The sequence below is a fragment of the Ranitomeya imitator genome, chromosome 4 (genome assembly GCF_032444005.1).
Source record: "Ranitomeya imitator isolate aRanImi1 chromosome 4, aRanImi1.pri, whole genome shotgun sequence".
NCBI lineage: Eukaryota > Metazoa > Chordata > Amphibia > Anura > Dendrobatidae > Ranitomeya > Ranitomeya imitator.
Window position 1 is genome coordinate 184,889,877 of NC_091285.1, and position 19,846 is coordinate 184,909,722.

Sequence of the window (19,846 nt, forward strand, 5' to 3'; positions counted from 1 at the left end):
CCACTAGGCCTCCACTGACCACACCACTGCTGCCCGTGTACCCACGGAACCAATTTAAATTTGCCTACAGCCATGTGTTATTATGTTAGGCCTTCGATGCCTGTCTGCGGTCCCTCCTTCCACTAGGCCTCCACTGACCTGTCTACTGCTGCCCGTGTACCCCTGGAACCAATTTAAAATTTCCTACAGCCAGCCCAATTTTTTTATTTTAGGCCTTCGATGCCTGTTTGCGGTCACTCCTTCCACTAGGCCTCCACTGACCACACCACTGCTGCCCGTGTACCCACGGAACCAATTTAAAATTGCCTACAGCCATGTGTTATTATATTAGGCCTTCGATGCCTGTTTGCGGTCACTCCTTCCACTAGGCCTCCACTGACCTGTCTACTGCTGCCCGTGTACCCCTGGAACCAATTTAAAATTGCCTACAGCCAGCCCAATTTTTTTATTTTAGGCCTTCGATGCCTGTTTGCGGTCACTCCTTCCACTAGGCCTCCACTGACCACACCACTGCTGCCCGTGTACCCACGGAACCAATTTAAAATTGCCTACAGCCATGTGTTATTATTTCAGGCCTTCGATGCCTGTCTGCGGTCCCTCCTTCCACTAGGCCTCCACTGACCTGTCTACTGCTGCCCGTGTACCCCTGGAACCAATTTCAAATTGCCTACAGCCAGCCCAATTTTTTTATTTTAGGCCTTCGATGCCTGTTTGCGGTCACTCCTTCCACTAGGCCTCCACTGACCACACCACTGCTGCCCGTGTACCCACGGAACCAATTTAAAATTGCCTACAGCCATGTGTTATTATTTTAGGCCTTCGATGCCTGTCTGCGGTCACTCCTTCCACTAGGCCTCCACTGACCACACCACTGCTGCCCGTGTACCCACGGAACCAATTTAAAATTGCCTACAGCCATGTGTTATTATGTTAGGCCTTCGATGCCTGTTTGCGGTCACTCCTTCCACTAGGCCTCCACTGACCACACCACTGCTGCCCGTGTACCCCTGGAACCAATTTAAAATTGCCTACAGCCAGCCCAATTTTTTTATTTTAGGCCTTCGATGCCTGTTTGCGGTCACTCCTTCCACTAGGCCTCCACTGACCACACCACTGCTGCCCGTGTACCCACGGAACCAATTTAAAATTGCCTACAGCCATGTGTTATTATTTTAGGCCTTCGATGCCTGTCTGCGGTCCCTCCTTCCACTAGGCCTCCACTGACCTGTCTACTGCTGCCCGTGTACCCCTGGAACCAATTTAAAATTGCCTACAGCCAGCCCAATTTTTTTATTTTAGGCCTTCGATGCCTGTTTGCGGTCACTCCTTCCACTAGGCCTCCACTGACCACACCACTGCTGCCCGTGTACCCACGGAACCAATTTAAAATTGCCTACAGCCATGTGTTATTATGTTAGGCCTTCGATGCCTGTTTGCGGTCACTCCTTCCACTAGGCCTCCACTGACCACACCACTGCTGCCCGTGTACCCACGGAACCAATTTAAAATTGCCTACAGCCATGTGTTATTATTTTAGGCCTTCGATGCCTGTCTGCGGTCACTCCTTCCACTAGGCCTCCACTGACCACACCACTGCTGCCCGTGTACCCACGGAACCAATTTAAAATTGCATACAGCCATGTGTTATTATGTTAGGCCTTCGATGCCTGTTTGCGGTCACTCCTTCCACTAGGCCTCCTCTGACCACACCACTGCTGCCCGTGTACCCCTGGAACCAATTTAAAAGTGCCTACAGCCAGCCCAATTTTTTTATTTTAGGCCTTCGATGCCTGTTTGCGGTCACTCCTTCCACTAGGCTGTTGTGAGTTCTGTTTTTGGGCTCCCTCTGGTGGTTACTGATGGTACTGGGTGACTTGTCTTTCCTGGGTCTCTGGGTTCCACCTGTTCCATCAGGATATGGGAGTTTCCTATTTAACCTGGCTTTGCTGGCATTTCCTCGCCGGTTATCAATGTATCCAGTGTGTCTTGTTACCTCTGCTCCCTGCTCCTAGAACCTTCTGGTCAAGCTAAGTTTGGATTTTCCTGTTTTGGTGTTTTGCTTTATTTGGTTTTTAGTCCAGCCTGCAGATATGTGATTCTCTGCTGCTGGTTGCTCTAGTGGGCTGAAATTGCTCCTCATGTACCATGAGTTGGCACATGAGTTCAAGTAATTTCAGGATGGTTTTTTGAAGGGTTTTTCGCTGACCGCGCAGTTCACTTTTGTATCCTCTGCTATCTAGCTTTAGCGGGCCTCATTTTGCTGAAACTGTTTTCATACTGCGTATGTGCTTTCCTCTCATTTCACCGTCATTATATGTGGGGGGCTGCTATTTCTGTGGGGTATTTCTCTGGAGGCAAGAGAGGTCTGTGTTTCTTCTAATAGGGGTAGTTAGATCTTCGGCAGGAGCGAGACGTCTAGGATCATCGTAGGCATGTTCCCCGGCTACTTTTATTTGTGTGTTAGGTTCAGGGTCGCGGTCAGCTCAGGTTCCATCGCCCTAGAGCTTGTTTGTATCTGTGCTTGTCCTTTAGTGATCCCCTGCCATTGGGATCATGACAGTATAACCGGCCCACAAAGTGTTAATTGTATTGGCTGAAGTAGGAGGATAAGTAGTCTGAGGAAGTTTTTTTTTTTTTTTTTCCCTCTTTCCCTCAGAGTTTGCTGCCTAGCCTTATTGCAGCCTGGCTACTTCCTCCTCCTCTTAATCTTTGAATGGCTCTGATCTCAGCTGTTTATCATGGACGTCCAGAGTTTGGCTTCCAGCCTGAATAATCTTGCCGCTAAGGTTCAAAATATACAGGATTTTGTTGTACATGCTCCTATGTCTGAACCTAGAATTCCTGTCCCAGAGTTTTTTTCTGGAGATAGATCTTGTTTTCTGAATTTTAGGAACAATTGCAAGTTGTTTCTTTCTTTGAAATCTCGCTCCTCGGGAGACCCTGCTCAGCAAGTCAAGATTATTATATCTTTCCCGCGGGGTGACCCTCAGGATTGGGCATTTGCATTGGCACCAGGGGACCCTGCGTTGCTTAATGCGGATGCGTTTTTTCTGGCATTGGGTTTGCTCTATGAGGAACCTAACCAAGAGATTCAGGCTGAAAAAGCTTTGTTGGCCCTCTCTCAGGGGCAAGATGAAGCAGAAATTTATTGTCAAAAATTTCGGAAGTGGTCGGTGCTTACTCAGTGGAATGAGTGCGCTCTGGCTGCAAAGTTCAGAGATGGCCTTTCTGAGGCCATTAAAGATGTTATGGTGGGGTTCCCTGCGCCTACTGGTCTGAATGAGTCTATGACTATGGCTATTCAGATTGATCGGCGTTTACGGGAGCGCAAACCTGTGCATCATTTGGCGGTGTCGTCTGAACCGTCACCTGAGATAATGCAATGTGATAGAATTCAGTCCAGAAGTGAACGGCAAAAGTATAGGCGGAAAAAAGGGTTGTGCTTTTATTGTGGTGATTCAGCTCATGTTATATCAGCATGCTCTAAACGCACAAAAAAGGTTGATAAGTCTGTTGCCATTAGTACTTTACAGTCTAAGTTCATTCTGTCTGTGACTCTGATTTGTTCATTATCATCCATTTCCGTCGATGCCTATGTGGATTCAGGCGCTGCCCTGAGTCTTATGGATTGGTCATTTGCCAATCGCTGTGGGTTTAGTCTGGAGCCTCTGGAAGTCCCTATTCCTTTGAAGGGAATTGACTCTACACCTTTGGCTATGAATAAACCTCAGTACTGGACACAAGTGACCATGCGTATGACTCCCGTTCATCAGGAAGTGATTCGCTTCCTGGTACTGTATAATTTGCATGATGTCCTAGTGCTTGGTCTGCCATGGTTACAAACTCATAATCCAGTCCTTGACTGGAAATCAATGTCTGTGTTAAGCTGGGGTTGTCAGGGGGTTCATGATGATGCACCTCCAATTTCTATCGCTTCATCTACTCCTTCTGAGATTCCTGTGTTTTTGTCTGATTATCGGGATGTTTTTGAGGAGCCTAAGCTCAGTTCGCTTCCTCCTCACAGGGATTGCGATTGTGCTATAAATTTAATTCCAGGCAGTAAATTTCCTAAAGGTCGTTTGTTCAATCTGTCAGTGCCAGAGCATACTGCTATGCGGGATTATGTTAAGGAGTCCTTGGAAAAGGGACATATCCGTCCATCTTTGTCCCCTTTGGGAGCAGGTTTTTTTTTCGTGGCCAAAAAAGATGGTTCCTTGAGGCCTTGTATAGATTATCGTCTTTTGAATAAGATTACCGTAAAATATCAGTATCCTTTGCCATTGTTGACTGATTTGTTTGCTCGCATTAAGGGGGCTAAATGGTTCACTAAGATTGATCTTCGGGGTGCGTATAATCTTATACGAATAAAGCAAGGTGATGAGTGGAAAACCGCATTTAATACGCCTGAGGGCCATTTTGAGTATTTGGTAATGCCTTTCGTACTTTCTAATGCTCCTTCAGTCTTCCAGTCCTTTATGCACGATATTTTCCGTGAATATCTGGATAAATTTATGATTGTGTATTTGGATGATATTTTGTTTTTTTCTGATGACTGGGAGTCTCATGTTCAGCAGGTCAGGAAGGTGTTTCAGGTCCTGCGGGCCAATTCCTTGTTTGTAAAAGGCTCAAAGTGTCTCTTTGGAGTCCAGAAGATTTCTTTCTTGGGGTATATTTTTTCCCCTTCTACTATTGAGATGGATCCCGTCAAGGTTCAGGCTATTTGTGACTGGACGCAGCCTACATCTCTTAAGAGTCTACAGAAGTTCTTGGGCTTTGCTAATTTCTATCGTCGTTTTATAACTAATTTTTCTAGTGTTGTTAAGCCTTTGACGGATTTGACTAAGAAGGGTGCTGATGTTGCTGATTGGTCTCCTGCGGCTGTGGAGGCCTTTCAGGAACTTAAGCGCCGGTTTTCTTCTGCTCCTGTGTTGCGTCAGCCAGATGTTTCGCTCCCTTTTCAGGTTGAGGTTGATGCTTCCGAGATTGGAGCGGGGGCGGTTTTGTCACAGAGAAGCTCCGATTGCTCAGTGATGAAGCCATGCGCATTTTTTCTAGAAAGTTTTCGCCGGCTGAGCGGAATTATGATGTTGGTAATCGGGAACTTTTGGCCATGAAGTGGGCATTTGAGGAGTGGCGTCATTGGCTAGAGGGTGCTAGACATCATGTGGTGGTCTTGACTGATCACAAAAATTTGATTTACCTTGAGTCTGCCAGGCGTCTGAATCCTAGACAGGCTCGTTGGTCACTGTTTTTCTCTCGTTTCAATTTTGTGGTTTCATACCTGCCAGGTTCAAAGAATGTGAAGGCGGATGCTCTTTCTAGGAGTTTTGTGCCTGACTCCCTTGGAAATTCTGAACCCACTGGTATCCTTAGGGACGGGGTGATTTTGTCTGCTGTCTCCCCAGACTTGCGACGTGCTTTGCAGGAGTTTCAGATGGGTAAACCTGATCGTTGTCCGCCTGAGAGACTGTTTGTTCCGGATAATTGGACCAGTAGAGTCATCTCCGAGGTCCATTCTTCTGCGTTGGCAGGTCATCCTGGAATATTTGGTACTAGAGACTTGGTGGCCAGGTCTTTTTGGTGGCCTTCCTTGTCGAGGGATGTGCGTTCTTTTGTTTAGTCTTGTGAGGTTTGTGCTCGGGCTAAGCCTTGCTGTTCTCGGGCCAGTGGATTGTTGTCACCTTTGCCTATCCCGAAGAGGCCTTGGACGCACATTTCCATGGACTTTATTTCGGATCTCCCTGTCTCTCAAAAAATGTCCGTCATCTGGGTTGTGTGTGATCGCTTTTCTAAAATGGTTCATCTGGTCCCCTTGCCTAAGTTACCTTCCTCCTCTGAGTTGGTCCCTCTGTTTTTTCAGAACGTGGTTCGTTTGCATGGGATTCCTGAGAACATCGTTTCTGACAGGGGATCCCAGTTTGTGTCTAGATTTTGGCGGACGTTCTGTGCTAAGATGGGCATTGATTTGTCCTTTTCGTCTGCATTCCATCCTCAGACGAATGGCCAGACTGAACGAACTAATCAGACCTTGGAAACTTATTTAAGGTGTTTTGTTTCTGCTGATCAGGATGACTGGGTTACCTTTTTGCCGCTGGCCGAGTTTGCCCTTAATAATCGGGCTAGTTCTGCTACCTTGGTTTCTCCTTTCTTTTGTAATTCGGGGTTTCATTCTCGTTTTTCCTCTGGTCAGGTGGAACCTTCTGATTGTCCTGGAGTGGACATGGTGGTGGATAGGTTGCATCGGATTTGGAGTCATGTGGTGGACAATTTGAAGTTGTCCCAGGAGAAGGCTCAGCAGTTTGCTAATCGCCGTCGCCGCGTGGGTCCTCGACTTCTTGTTGGGGACTTGGTGTGGTTGTCTTCTCGTTTTGTTCCTATGAAGGTCTCTTCTCCTAAGTTCAAGCCTCGGTTCATCGGTCCCTATAGGATCTTGGAAATTCTTAACCCTGTGTCGTTTCGTTTGGATCTCCCGGCATCGTTTGCTATTCATAATGTGTTCCATCGGTCGTTGTTGCGGAAGTATGAGGTACCTGTTGTTCCTTCGCTTGAGCCTCCTGCTCCAGTGCTGGTGGAGGGAGAATTGGAGTATGTTGTGGAGAAGATCTTGGATTCTCGTGTTTCCAGACAGAAACTCCAGTATTTGGTCAAGTGGAAGGGTTATGGTCAGGAGGATAATTCTTGGGTGGTTGCCTCTGATGTTCATGCTGATGATTTGGTTCGCGCTTTTCATAGGGCTCATCCTGGTCGCCCTGGTGGTTCTCGTGAGGGTTCGGTGACCCCTCCTCAAGGGGGGGTACTGTTGTGAGTTCTGTTTTTGGGCTCCCTCTGGTGGTTACTGATGGTACTGGGTGACTTGTCTTTCCTGGGTCTCTGGGTTCCACCTGTTCCATCAGGATATGGGAGTTTCCTATTTAACCTGGCTTTGCTGGCATTTCCTCGCCGGTTATCAATGTATCCAGTGTGTCTTGTTACCTCTGCTCCCTGCTCCTAGAACCTTCTGGTCAAGCTAAGTTTGGATTTTCCTGTTTTGGTGTTTTGCTTTATTTGGTTTTTAGTCCAGCCTGCAGATATGTGATTCTCTGCTGCTGGTTGCTCTAGTGGGCTGAAATTGCTCCTCATGTACCATGAGTTGGCACATGAGTTCAAGTAATTTCAGGATGGTTTTTTGAAGGGTTTTTCGCTGACCGCGCAGTTCACTTTTGTATCCTCTGCTATCTAGCTTTAGCGGGCCTCATTTTGCTGAAACTGTTTTCATACTGCGTATGTGCTTTCCTCTCATTTCACCGTCATTATATGTGGGGGGCTGCTATTTCTGTGGGGTATTTCTCTGGAGGCAAGAGAGGTCTGTGTTTCTTCTAATAGGGGTAGTTAGATCTTCGGCTGGAGCGAGACGTCTAGGATCATCGTAGGCACGTTCCCCGGATACTTTTATTTGTGTGTTAGGTTCAGGGTCGCGGTCAGCTCAGGTTCCATCGCCCTAGAGCTTGTTTGTATCTGTGCTTGTCCTTTAGTGATCCCCTGCCATTGGGATCATGACACTAGGCCTCCACTGACCACACCACTGCTGCCCGTGTACCCACGGAACCAATTTAAAATTGCCTACAGCCATGTGTTATTATTTTAGGCCTTCGATGCCTGTCTGCGGTCACTCCTTCCACTAGGCCTCCACTGACCACACCACTGCTGCCCGTGTACCCACGGAACCAATTTAAAATTGCCTACAGCCATGTGTTATTATGTTAGGCCTTCGATGCCTGTCTGCGGTCACTCCTTCCACTAGGCCTCCACTGACCACACCACTGCTGCCCGTGTTCCCCTGGAACCAATTTAAAATTGCCTACAGCCATCTGTTATTATGTTAGGCCTTCGAAACGTGTCTGCGGTAGTGTTGAGCGATACCGTCCGATACTTGAAAGTATCGGTATCGGATAGTATCGGCCGATACCCGAAAAATATCGGATATCGCCGATACCGATATCCGATACCAATACAAGTCAATGGGACATCAAGTATCGGAATGTATCCTCATGGATCCCAGGGTCTGAAGGAGAGGAAACTCTCCTTCAGGCCCTGGGATCCATATTAAAGTGTAAAATAAAGAATTAAAATAAAAAATATTGTTATATTCACCTCTCCGGCGGCCCCTGGACATCAGCGGGAGGATCCGGCGTCCGGCACGGCTTCTTTCTTCAAAATGCGCGCCTTTAGGACCTGTGGAATGACGTCCCGGCTTCTGATTGGTCGCGTGCCGCCCATGTGACCGCAACGCGACCAATCAGAAGCCGCGACGTCATTCCTCAGGTCCTAAAAGGCGCTCATTCTAGGACTTTAGCTGAGGAATGACGTCGCGGCTTCTGATTGGTCGCGTGGCGGTCACATGGGCGGCACGCGACCAATCAGAAGCCGGGACGTCATACCACAGGTCCTAAAGGCGCGCATTTTGAAGAAAGAAGCCGTGCCGGACGCCGGATCCTCCCGCTGATGTCCAGGGGCCGCCGGAGAGGTGAATATAACAATATTTTTTATTTTAATTCTTTATTTTACACTTCCGATACCGATACCCGATATCACAAAAATATCGGATCTCGGTATCGGAATTCCGATACCGCAAGTATCGGCCGATACCCGATACTTGCGGTATCGGAATGCTCAACACTAGTCTGCGGTCCTTCCTTCCAATAGTTCTCCACTGACCAGACCAATGCTGGCCGTGTACCCCTGGAACCCAGCTGAAAGTGCATGTAGCCTCCTTTTTTTCTTTGTTTTATATTTAGAAAGCCCAGATGAACTACGCTGTGCAATGGTTCAAGCTACCCAGTCGCCATTTCTTTTGCGAGAAAAGCCATCCCAGCGCTCCACCGGCATGAAAAAGTCTGCATTGTCATAGCACTCAGGCAATCAAACAGTAGAAAGGTGCACCTGACAAGAGACGCATGGACCAGTAGGCATGTCCACAAAAAGTTACGTGTCCATTACTGCGCACTGGGTTAATGTGTTGGATGCATGGTCCACAGGGGACAGCCTACAAAGTCTGTCTGCAGTCCCTAATTCCAATTTTCCTCCGCTGACCACACCACTGCTGCCCGTGTACCCCTGGAACCAATTTTACAGTGTCTACAGGTAATTCTAAAATCTAATGATATTTGTCACTGATTTTCCTAAATGGTCGATGCAAATGAGTCGGTATAATGTTCAAATCCTCAACCGTTACAGTATAAACAAAATTTTTTTTGGACAAACCTCCCAATGATAACTGTATGGTTTTCAGAACTATAAAAAACTTAAAATGCACTGTACCAAATTATCAAGTAGAATATAGTTTCCAAATTTTGTTATGTTAGGCCTACTATGCCTGTCTGCGGTCCCTCCTTCCAATACTCGTCCACTGACCACACCACTGCTGCCCGTGGACCCCTGGAACCTAGTTTTAATTGCATAGAGCATCCTTATTTTAATAGTAGGCGTACAAAGTCTGTCTGTGGTCCACTATTGAAATTGTCCTCCACTGCCCAGAGCACTGCTGCTTGTGTACCCCTGTAACTTTTTTAAGCTGCAGTGAGCCACATTTTTGGTTTAAGTCCTACTACCTGTGTCTGTCTGCGCCACTCAATTCAGCTGTGTTCCTTTGAAAAAAGCTGAGCGTCAATAGTCTTGTTTTCAGCCTCTAGGAATTTTAAAACTGCATTGGGGGTACAACTTTGGTAGGGCCTACTAACGGTGTCTGCCTCCCCAAGGTGTGCCCCAGGTTTCCTCGCCATTGCTTCGATCTTAATGCTCTCGTTTAGTAGTTGTTGGAAACTACACTGCATTAGGCCTACAAATTGGGTATGGGGTGTAGAGAGATGGTGTGTTCCACTCCAAGGTGTTCCCCAGGTTTCCTCTCCATTGCTTCGATCTTCATGCTCTCGTTTAGTAGTTGTTGGAAACTACGCTGCATTAGGCCTACAAATTGGGTATGGGGTGTAGAGAGATGGTGTGTTCAACTCCAAGGTGTTCTCCAGGTTGCCTTTCCTGAGCTTCGATCTTCCGGCTCTCGTTTAGTAGTTGTTGGAAACTACGCTGCATTAGGCCTACAAATTGGGTATGGGGTGTTGAGAGATGGTGTGTTCCACTCCAAGGTGTTCCCCAGGTTTCCTCACCATTGCTTCGATCTTCATGCTCTCGTTTAGTAGTTGTTGGAAACTACGCTGCATTAGGCCTACAAATTGGGTATGGGGTGTAGAGAGATGGTGTGTTCCACTCCAAGGTGTTCTCCAGGTTGCCTTTCCTGAGCTTCTATCTTCCGGCTCTCGTTTAGTAGTTGTTGGAAACTACGCTGCATTAGGCCTACAAATTGGGTATGGGGTGTAGAGAGATGGTGTGTTCCACTCCAAGGTGTTCCCCAGGTTTCCTCTCCATTGCTTCGATCTTCATGCTCTCATTTAGTAGTTGTTGGAAACTACGCTGCATTAGGCCTACAAATTGGGTATGGGGTGTAGAGAGATGGTGTGTTCCACTCCAAGGTGTTCCCAAGGTTTCCTCGCCAATGCTTCGATCTTCATGCTCTCATTTAGTAGTTGTTGGAAACTACACTGCATTAGGCCTACAAATTGGGTATGGGGTGTAGAGAGATGGTGTGTTCCACTCCAAGGTGTTCTCCAGGTTGCCTTTCCTGAGCTTCGATCTTCCGGCTCTCGTTTAGTAGTTGTTGGAAACTACACTGCATTAGGCCTACAAATTGGGTATGGGGTGTAGAGAGATGGTGTGTTCCACTCCAAGGTGTTCCCCAGGTTTCCTCTCCATTGCTTCGATCTTCATGCTCTCGTTTAGTAGTTGTTGGAAACTACGCTGCATTAGGCCTACAAATTGGGTATGGGGTGTAGAGAGATGGTGTGTTACACTCCAAGGTGTTCTCCAGGTTGCCTTTCCTGAGCTTCTATCTTCAGGCTCTCATTAAATTGTGATTAAATGGAACAACTGCATTTGGCGTACTAGTTGGTTTGGGGCCTACTATCGGTGTCTGCCACTCCTTGCTGTTCTCCTGGTTTCCTGTCCTGAAATTCCATTTTCAGGCTCTCGTTAAGTAGTTGTTAATGTTAGACTGCATTTGGCCTACTAGTTGGGTTGGGGCCTACTATCGGTGTCTGCCACTCCTTGCTGTTCTCCTCCACTGAACAAAGCTGTGCCGCCTGTTTACTACGGTTGCCAATTTTGAACTGCATTTCGACTACTTACTGATTTGGGCCTACTCTCTGTGTCAGCCTCTCATTCCAGTTGTCCTCCACTGCAATGCCCCCTGGTTAGTCCTGTGTTACCAATTTTGAACTGCATTTAGCCAACTTTATTCTTTGGGCCTATATCTGTGTTTCCTCCTCATCCTGCCCATTGCCCAGCCAGTGATAGATGAGTCTGCTGGTACATTGACCCATAACGCAAAATTCCCCGTGCACGCTACACAGCAAGATTGTGACCCTGCTGAAAGTCAGGACAAAGAGGAAGGTGCAGATGAAAGTGCAGGTTCCTTCATCAGGTGGGGGGAGGAATACTAGTTGGCGACGTCACTGGCACAGGGCCTCTCATAGTACGCAAAAGTGTTGCTGCCGGTGGGAGGCTCCCCCGCCGTGCAAACACACCGCTGTACTTTGAGGGGCCCTGTGCCAGTGCCAATGCCAACGAGTGGGCCCCCCCTGCTTGCTCAGGATCACAGCACTTGCAAAGTTGAAATACTTACCTCTCCCTTCTCCACTGCCGTGACGTGGTCCAGATTTACTGGGCCCACTAATTACTTGAACCAGCCCTACCCCCCACAACTTTAGCCAAATGACCCCCAATTTCAAATGCCTTCCAATTATTATAAGGTAAATTACGATTGACATGCTTCTGTAACAAGAATGGATGTTTTTGCCATTAAAATGGGCAGTGTAGGTGTTTTCCTGGCCTCCACTCACTGCCGACTATGCTCCCCCATTGACTTGCATTGGGTTTCGTGTTTCGGGCGATACCCGACTTTTCGCCATAATCGGCCGATTCCACTCGACTCGACTTCTAAGATAGTCGGGTTTCGCGAAACACGACTCGACTCTAAAAAGGTCAAGGTCGCTCAACCCTAGCAGCCAGGCTCTGATTACTGCTATAAATAAAAATAGCGAAGATGAGTTCAGCTGATAAATGGGCTTTTCTTTATTCCAAAATTGTAAAAATGGTTACATGGCGCCCAGATAGTACAGCTACGCGTTTCAAACACGGGCTGTGTTCTTTGCCGCTATTTTTATTCATTACACAAGTGGTCCCCTTGGAGTTTGTGCTGTTACACACCGGCGTGGTAAGCTGGCATTTTCTCCTTTTTCTTTTCTGATTCCTGCTGCCTGGGGTTCAGACAGTATGAATCCAAGGGTAGGTTCTCTTTAAGTTCTACCTAAGGCCTCTTTTACACTTCAGTTGTTTGGCATCAGTCACTACCGACATAGTGACGGATTGGCGGATCCGTCACAATTGTTGAGAAAACGGTTCTAACGGATCCGTTTTTTTGACGGATCCTTTACTTGGGGGTTGTCTGGGAAAAGTATCTACTTTTTGGAGCATGCGCAATTGAAAAAACGGATTGGGGCGACGGATCCGCCGAAAAACGGTTGCGGCGGATCCGTCGCCCATAGGCGGCCATTCTATGGAATGGCGGACGCGAAGGATCCGTCGCGATCCGCCATTTCGGCGTTGACAAAAAACGTTTCAATGTCCATCTATTTTCAGAAAACGTCCGCCAAATTTCGACGGATCCGTCGCATGGCGGATGGAACGGACGACCATCCGTCACAATCCATCGCTAATGCAAGTCTATGGGAAAATAACGGATCTGTCAAAAAAAATTGACGGATCCGTTATTTGAGGAAAATGGAGGTTTTAGACTGACGCCAAACAACTGAAGTGTGAAAGAGGCCTAAAGTGCTGTGCTTGTAGTTAAAGTTAACTTTTGAGTTGGCCAAGTCATTGTCCATCCTTTAGGTAATTCTAAAATCTAATGATATTTGTCACTGATTTTCCTAAATGGTCGATGCAAATGAGTCGGTATAATGTTCAAATCCTCAACCGTTACAGTATAAACAAAATTTTTTTTGGACAAAGCTCCCAATGATAACTGTATGGTTTTCAGAACTATAAAAAAATTAAAATGCACTGTACCAAATTATCAAGTAGAATATAGTTTCCAAAAATTTTATAGGATGTAAAGAACAGAAAGTGGTCATTTGTTGAATTTGCAGCATTAAGAGTAGGGTTGAGCGACTTTTGTTTTTATAGGATCGGGTCAGATTTCATGAAACCCGACTTTTTCAAAAGTCGGGTCGAGTGAAATCGGCCGATCCTATAGAAAAGTCGGGGTCGTGGTCGGCCGAAACACGAAACCCAATGCAGTGCATTGGGTTTCTAATGGTTCCCAGGGTCTGAAGGAGAGGAAACTCTCCTTCAGGCCCTGCGATCCATATTAATGTGTAAAATAAAGAATAAAAATAAAAAATATTGCTATAATCACCCTCGGACGCGCCCTGGTTGTAACCGGGAGCCTTCCTTCCTAAGAATCAGCGCTTGTAGGACCTTTCAATGACGTCACGGCTTCTGATTGGTCGCGTGAGCGGTCACATGGGAGTCACGCGACCAATCAGAAGCCGTGACGTCATCGAAAGGTCCTTCAAGCGCTGATTCTTAGGAAGGAAGGCTGCGGGTTACAACCAGGGGGCGCGTCCGAGGGTGAGTATATACCTATTAGGAATATACTCACCCTCGGACGCGCCCTGGTTGTAACCCGCAGCCTTCCTTCCTAAGAATCAGCGCTTGAAGGACCTTTCGATGACGTCACGGCTTCTGATTGGTCGCGTGAGCGGTCACATGGGCGTCACGCGACCAATCAGAAGCCGTGATGTCATCGAAAGGTCCTTCAAGCGCTGATTCTTAGGAAGGAAGGCTCCCGGTTACAACCAGAGCGCGTCCGAGGGTGAGTATAGCAATATTTTTTATTTGTATTCTTTATTTTACACTTAAATCTGAATTCCGATACCAATTCCAGATATCTTAAACATATCGGGAATCGGTATCGAAATTCCGATTCCAGATTCAGAAGATCGCCGACTTCATGGCCGACCCCACACAGTGGTCGGGTCGGGTTTCATGAAACCCGACTTTGCCAAAAGTCGGCGACTTCTGAAAATGGCCGACCGTTTCGCTCAACCCTAATTAAGAGATCACAATTACTGAAATCAAAAGCTTTTTCAATCAAAAACATCTTAACAAGCCAAGTTACATGTTAACATAGGATCCCTTTTTGATCTCACCTTCACAATTCTTGCATCCATTGAACTTGTGAGTTTTTGTATATTTTATGCTTGACTTCCTTTTCAGGATGTCAGAATAGCATTCGAGAGCTGCTGCGTTGATGTGAACTGCCTCCAAACCTCATAGATCTTTTGCTTGAGGATACTCCAAAAGTTCTCAGTTGGATTGAGATGAGGAAAGGTTGGAGTCCACACCATGCATTTTTCTCCTTTTATGTCCATAGCAGCCAATAGTACAAAGGTATCCTTTGCAGCATGAGATGGTGTATTGTCATGCATGAAGATGATTTTACTACAGATGGCATGATTCTTCTTTTTTGTACTATGGAAGAAAATCGTCAGTCAGAAACTCGATATATTTTGCTGAGGTAATTTTCATACCTTCAGGGACCCTATCAGGCCCATCAGCTCTCAGCCCAAACCATGACTCCATCATCTGCTTGCTGATATCGCACCCTTGTTGGGATCAGGTGGCCATCCACTAACCATCCACTACTCCATCCATCTGGACCATCCAGGGTTGAACACCACTCATCAATAAGCGAGACTCTGCATAATCAGTTTTAATGTGTTTTTGGCCCACTGAAATTGATTTTACTTGTCAGCAATGTTTAAAGGTGGAAGAATAGTAGGTTAATAGCCATTATTTATTAGCAATTACTCTCTTAATCTGAACAATTTGTCTGGAAGAAACCTTGCTTATTATGCCTTTATCTGCATGAACCCATTTGTGCTCTGTATCAGCTACAAATCTCTTCATAGTACAATGATCATGCTAAAGTTTTTGTGACATTTTTAATGTTTTCACACCTCGTGAAAGGCATTGCACTATTTGATTTTTTTTGGCAGCAGAGATCCTTTTTCTTTTCTATATTGCTTGGAACCTGTGGCTACTTAATAATGTGGAACATTCTTCTTAAATAGTTTTCCTTTATTTGGGCTCACCTGGAAAACGAATTATAATATGTGTTTGAGATTGATTTTAGTGATCCAAGGAGGCCAGAGACACAATAACATCAATGGCTTTATTTGAATAACAAAAAATACAACTTTATGTACCTTACATTCAATTTGCATAGTAATGTGAAAGATTCAATTCATGTGAGTCAAATTGCACTCTGTGGTCCACTCTATGATGAAAGTAGAGGCACACATGCTGTTTTTCACACAGTTTTGGGCAGGGACGGATTGGGACGGATTGCTGTCCCCATCCCCAGATGGGGAAATATTACTTATATTACCGTGCCTGGAGGAAATCAAGATTTATTACAAGACCAATATTTCAAATAAAACCAATAATATTGCTATATAAGATTAAATAATTTTAATATCAAAATAATAATTTTTCAATATTACAGATACATTTCAACAAAACATACCCAAATATTAACAGCATATACAGTTATAATGATCCCACCATACTAATCATTAAAGGGGTTGAGGTTAAAATGTATGTAATTTCAGACTTCTGAATCCTCATCGCGCAAACTATGACGATTCTCTGGTGCTGGCATTGGGAGCGGGCCGTCATGGCTTTGCTAATTTCACTTGTCTTGAGCAAGGCCGCGCACATCTAATCAGCAGGTGACTGCATTTATTCAAATCACATACTTGCGGTAAAATGATCGGGGTGAAACTACAGAAGGTGCCAGGGTTGCAATCGCACCTGGGCCCTGGAGCTAGTAAATAGGGTTGAGCGAAACGGGTCGGCCACTTTCAGAAGTCGCCGACTTTTGGCAAAGTCGGGTTTCATGAAACCTGACCCCTGTGTGGGGTCGGCCATGAAGTCGGCGATCTTCTGAATGTGGTATCGGAATTCCGATCCCGATTCCCGATATGTTTGCAATATCGGAAATCGGTATCGGAATCCATATTTAATGTAAAATAAAGAATAAAAATAAAAAATATCGCAATACTTACCCTCGGACGCGCCCTGGTACTAACCGGAACCTTCCTTCCTTCGAATCAGCGCTTCCAGGACCTGGCGGTGACGTCGCGGTGATGTCGCGGCTTGTGATTGGTCGCGCGGCCGCCCATGTGACCGCTCGCGCAACCAATCACAAGCCGCGACGTCACCGAAGGTCCTGGAAGGGCTGATTCGAAGGAAGGAAGGCTGCCGGAAAGAAGCAGGGCGCGTCCGAGGGTGAGTATATTCCTATTAGGAATTAGCCTTCCTTCCTAAGAATCAGCGGCTTGTGATTGGTCGTGCGAGCGGTCACATGGGCGGCCGCGCGACCAATCACAAGCCGCGACGTCACCGCGACGTCACCGCCAGGTCCTGGAAGCGCTGATTCGAAGGAAGGAAGGTTCCGGTTAGTACCAGGGCGCGTCAGAGGGTAAGTATTGCGATATTTTTTATTTTAATTCTTTATTTTACACTTAAATATGGATCGCAGGGCCTGAAGGAGAGTTTCCGCTCCTTCAGACCCTGGGAACCATTGGAAACCCAATGCACTGCATTGGGTTTCGAGTTTCGGCCGACCCCGACCCCGACTTTTTTATAGGATCGGCCGATTTCACTCGACTCGACTTTTGAAAAAGTCGGGTTTCGTGAAACCCGACCCGATCCTATAAAAGTAAAGGTCGCTCAACCCTACTAGTAAATACTTACAATAATTGGGGGCCTCATTAGAGATTTTGCTTTTTTTGCCCAGGAGAGGTGACAAATCAGGACAAGGACTCACCTTTGAAGGATGTCTTGACATGGCAGTGGGGCTCATATATATTGGCCAATCTATGCGCTAAATACCTTCTTTTTTACTGTATTTTTCATAGCAATTTTGCAGATGTATATTTCATATATACATTATGCAGTTCTTTTTTCCCATTTTCTATGGAAGTAATGCAGTTTCCATGTTTTACAGTAATCATTCTTGGCAATTTATGGTGCAGCTTTTAAGGTACCGTCACATTAAGCGACGCTGCAGCGATATAGACAACGATGCTGATCGCTGCAGCGTCGCTGTTTAGTCGTTGTGTGGTCGCTGGAGAGCTGTCACACAGACAGCTCTCCAGCGACCAATGATGCCGAAGTCCCCAGGTAACCAGGGTAAACATCGGGTTACTAAGCACAGGGCTGCGCTTAGTAACCCGATGTTTACCCTGGTTACCATTGTAAATGTAAAAAAAAAAAACACTACATACTTACATTCCGGTGTCTGTCGCGTCCCCCGGCGTCAGCTTCCCTGCACTGTGTAAGGGATTTGATTAAGCAAAGGATGTGAAATGTAAAGTAAGGGCTTAAGTCTCCTTCTAGCCTTCTATATGTCTCCTTCTTGTTGGATCCACTTCTGGTTTTAGCTCAAGAGCCAGATCAAAAGTTGCATCTGGAGAGGCCATTATAGCTAATTTATTTTTACCTGGGAAGTGCACGGAAGGGAGATTTCACATTTCACGGGTGTGTTTAAATCATATGTAATTATTTGTATTTATGTAACAGATTTAGAACATATAGTATACCTATAAAAAAGGAAATTAAAATATCCAATTGAAAGTCAATGTGAAAATCAATAATTGTGCCTTAAAGAAGAAATCGAACGCATCTCTATGATGAGTAATTTTCATTTTAAGCATTCAAGAGTCAGACAGGATTTAATTAGACACTTGTAATATTTATGTGTGAGTAACCTCAATCTTTTAATTGTGAAGACAGGCAATTGCATAGTGTAAATGCTTTGGGAGCATGCATCACAGATAAATGGAAATGTGATGGGAGACTTTTGATGTGACTCATCTGTAGTCGATATATGGCAATTTATAGCTTCACTCTTGGGATCACTAGGATTACACAGTTATCAAATCTTCAGATCTAAATTAATCTGTCATCAGGAGAAAGAGTTTTGCTTTTAACTCCAAAGCAGTTCCTGACTGCTACAAAGTTAACATGATGAAAGATGCCAAACTGCACCCGGCTAAATCTACCGCAGCTCACTTAGTATCAGCCTGCAAGAAAGCAGTTGTAGATCTAGCAGGAGAGCGAGATTATAAATCAAGTCCAAATTTATGGACAGTTCATTTTCAATAAGTCTGTTCCTTTAATGTAGCACATTTAGAGACCTGCAGCCTTTATTGATGTTGAAACACAATATACTCATCAATGATGCCACAGCAGAGTAAAGATTTGCTGGTAAAAGACAGTCTGCGCAAGAAATGAGGCTTCAAATCTGGCAATTTTTATTTTAAAGGGCTTGTAGTTTGTCTGTGTGTAGAAGTGGCTGAACTGAGCAACGAGATATTAAGAGAATGTTTCAGTAGAACCAACCCTACTAAGTCGTCTATATTGGCATGCAGGTTTTAGGAAGCTGAATAAAATGATGCCTTGGTATATGCGATCTGATGTTTTTTTTTCAAAGATATTCACATTTTTTTTAATATATAAATAAGCTGTTCCAATCTATGGGCCAGACACTGATCTGCATGAGAATCTGCCTCCTGAGATTATTTTAGATGAAAGAGCGCTGTGATGCTAGTCACAAGACATGGCCAGGCCATGAGTCAGCGAAGTCAGATGTTCCGGAGTCAATACCAAAAGAGCACGTAGTAAACCAAGGGAAAATACGAAGTCGTAAGTCGGTCACATGCCAGGGTCAGAATACCAGAGAAATAGCGGATAAGCACCATAACAAATGGGTAGTCAGAACACGGTCCAAAGGTCTGCAGCAGAATATCAGATGCAGAGGGCCAAAAACAAACAGGTAGTCAGAACACGGTCTAAAGGTCAGCAGCAGAAGATCAGAACTTACAGCAGAGGGAATAGGCTAACACACCAGAGAGCACGGGCGTAGAACAAGCGTTTGACTGGCAGTGATCTGGAGTAGACAGCTCACCTAAATAGCAGGGCAATTACCAAGGACAGGGAGCACCTGTGAAAATCTCTGCACCTCCCACTCAGATAGGTCAACCGAGCTATCAATCAAAGCACTGACAGCTCAGCACGCCCCAGTAGAGGATAGGATGACAGAGCTGTCCATCACAGACACTGAGCAGAGGAACCATGACAAGAGCATTACCAGTGTGATGCATAGTGGCCACTCTCTGCTTTTTTGATCTCATTGCAGAGCAGTGTGTGGGTATAACTGACACATCTGCAGGTTCCTCTCAGATACTGCTTCCATCTCACAGGTAGTCAAAGTTGCAATACAGCAGAGCTGTGAGAGCTGATATTGTACATCTTACTTGTAGATTCTACGCTTGCGAGCAGGGACCTCACTCCTAATGTCACTGTCTTAATCCGTACCAAATTTATTGTTTGTACATGTCCCCACTTAATTGTAAAGTGCTGCGGAATATGTTGGCGCTATATAAATAAAAATTATTATTATTGAGCTAATGTGTTTGCTTTCAAATTTAATTTCTCCCCATCTGTGTTAGTTACATGTATCACACTGGTAACACCCTTTTTATTAAAAATAAGTCCTGGATGCAGATTCTCAAGCAGAACAGTGTCCAGCCCATATTCGTGGGACAGCTTATTTACATACAAGAAAAACATGGATATCTCTGCAATGAGACATCAGATCGGAGATATCAAGGTATCATGTTATTCA

At 45.6% G+C, this 19,846-nt stretch overlaps 1 protein-coding gene across 2 annotated transcripts in view; it reads left to right on the top strand.

Annotated features, from left to right (window-relative positions):
- Positions 1-19,846, top strand: part of HTR4 (5-hydroxytryptamine receptor 4) — a 998,998-nt gene that overhangs the window by 366,333 nt on the left and 612,819 nt on the right. The window lies entirely within an intron of this gene.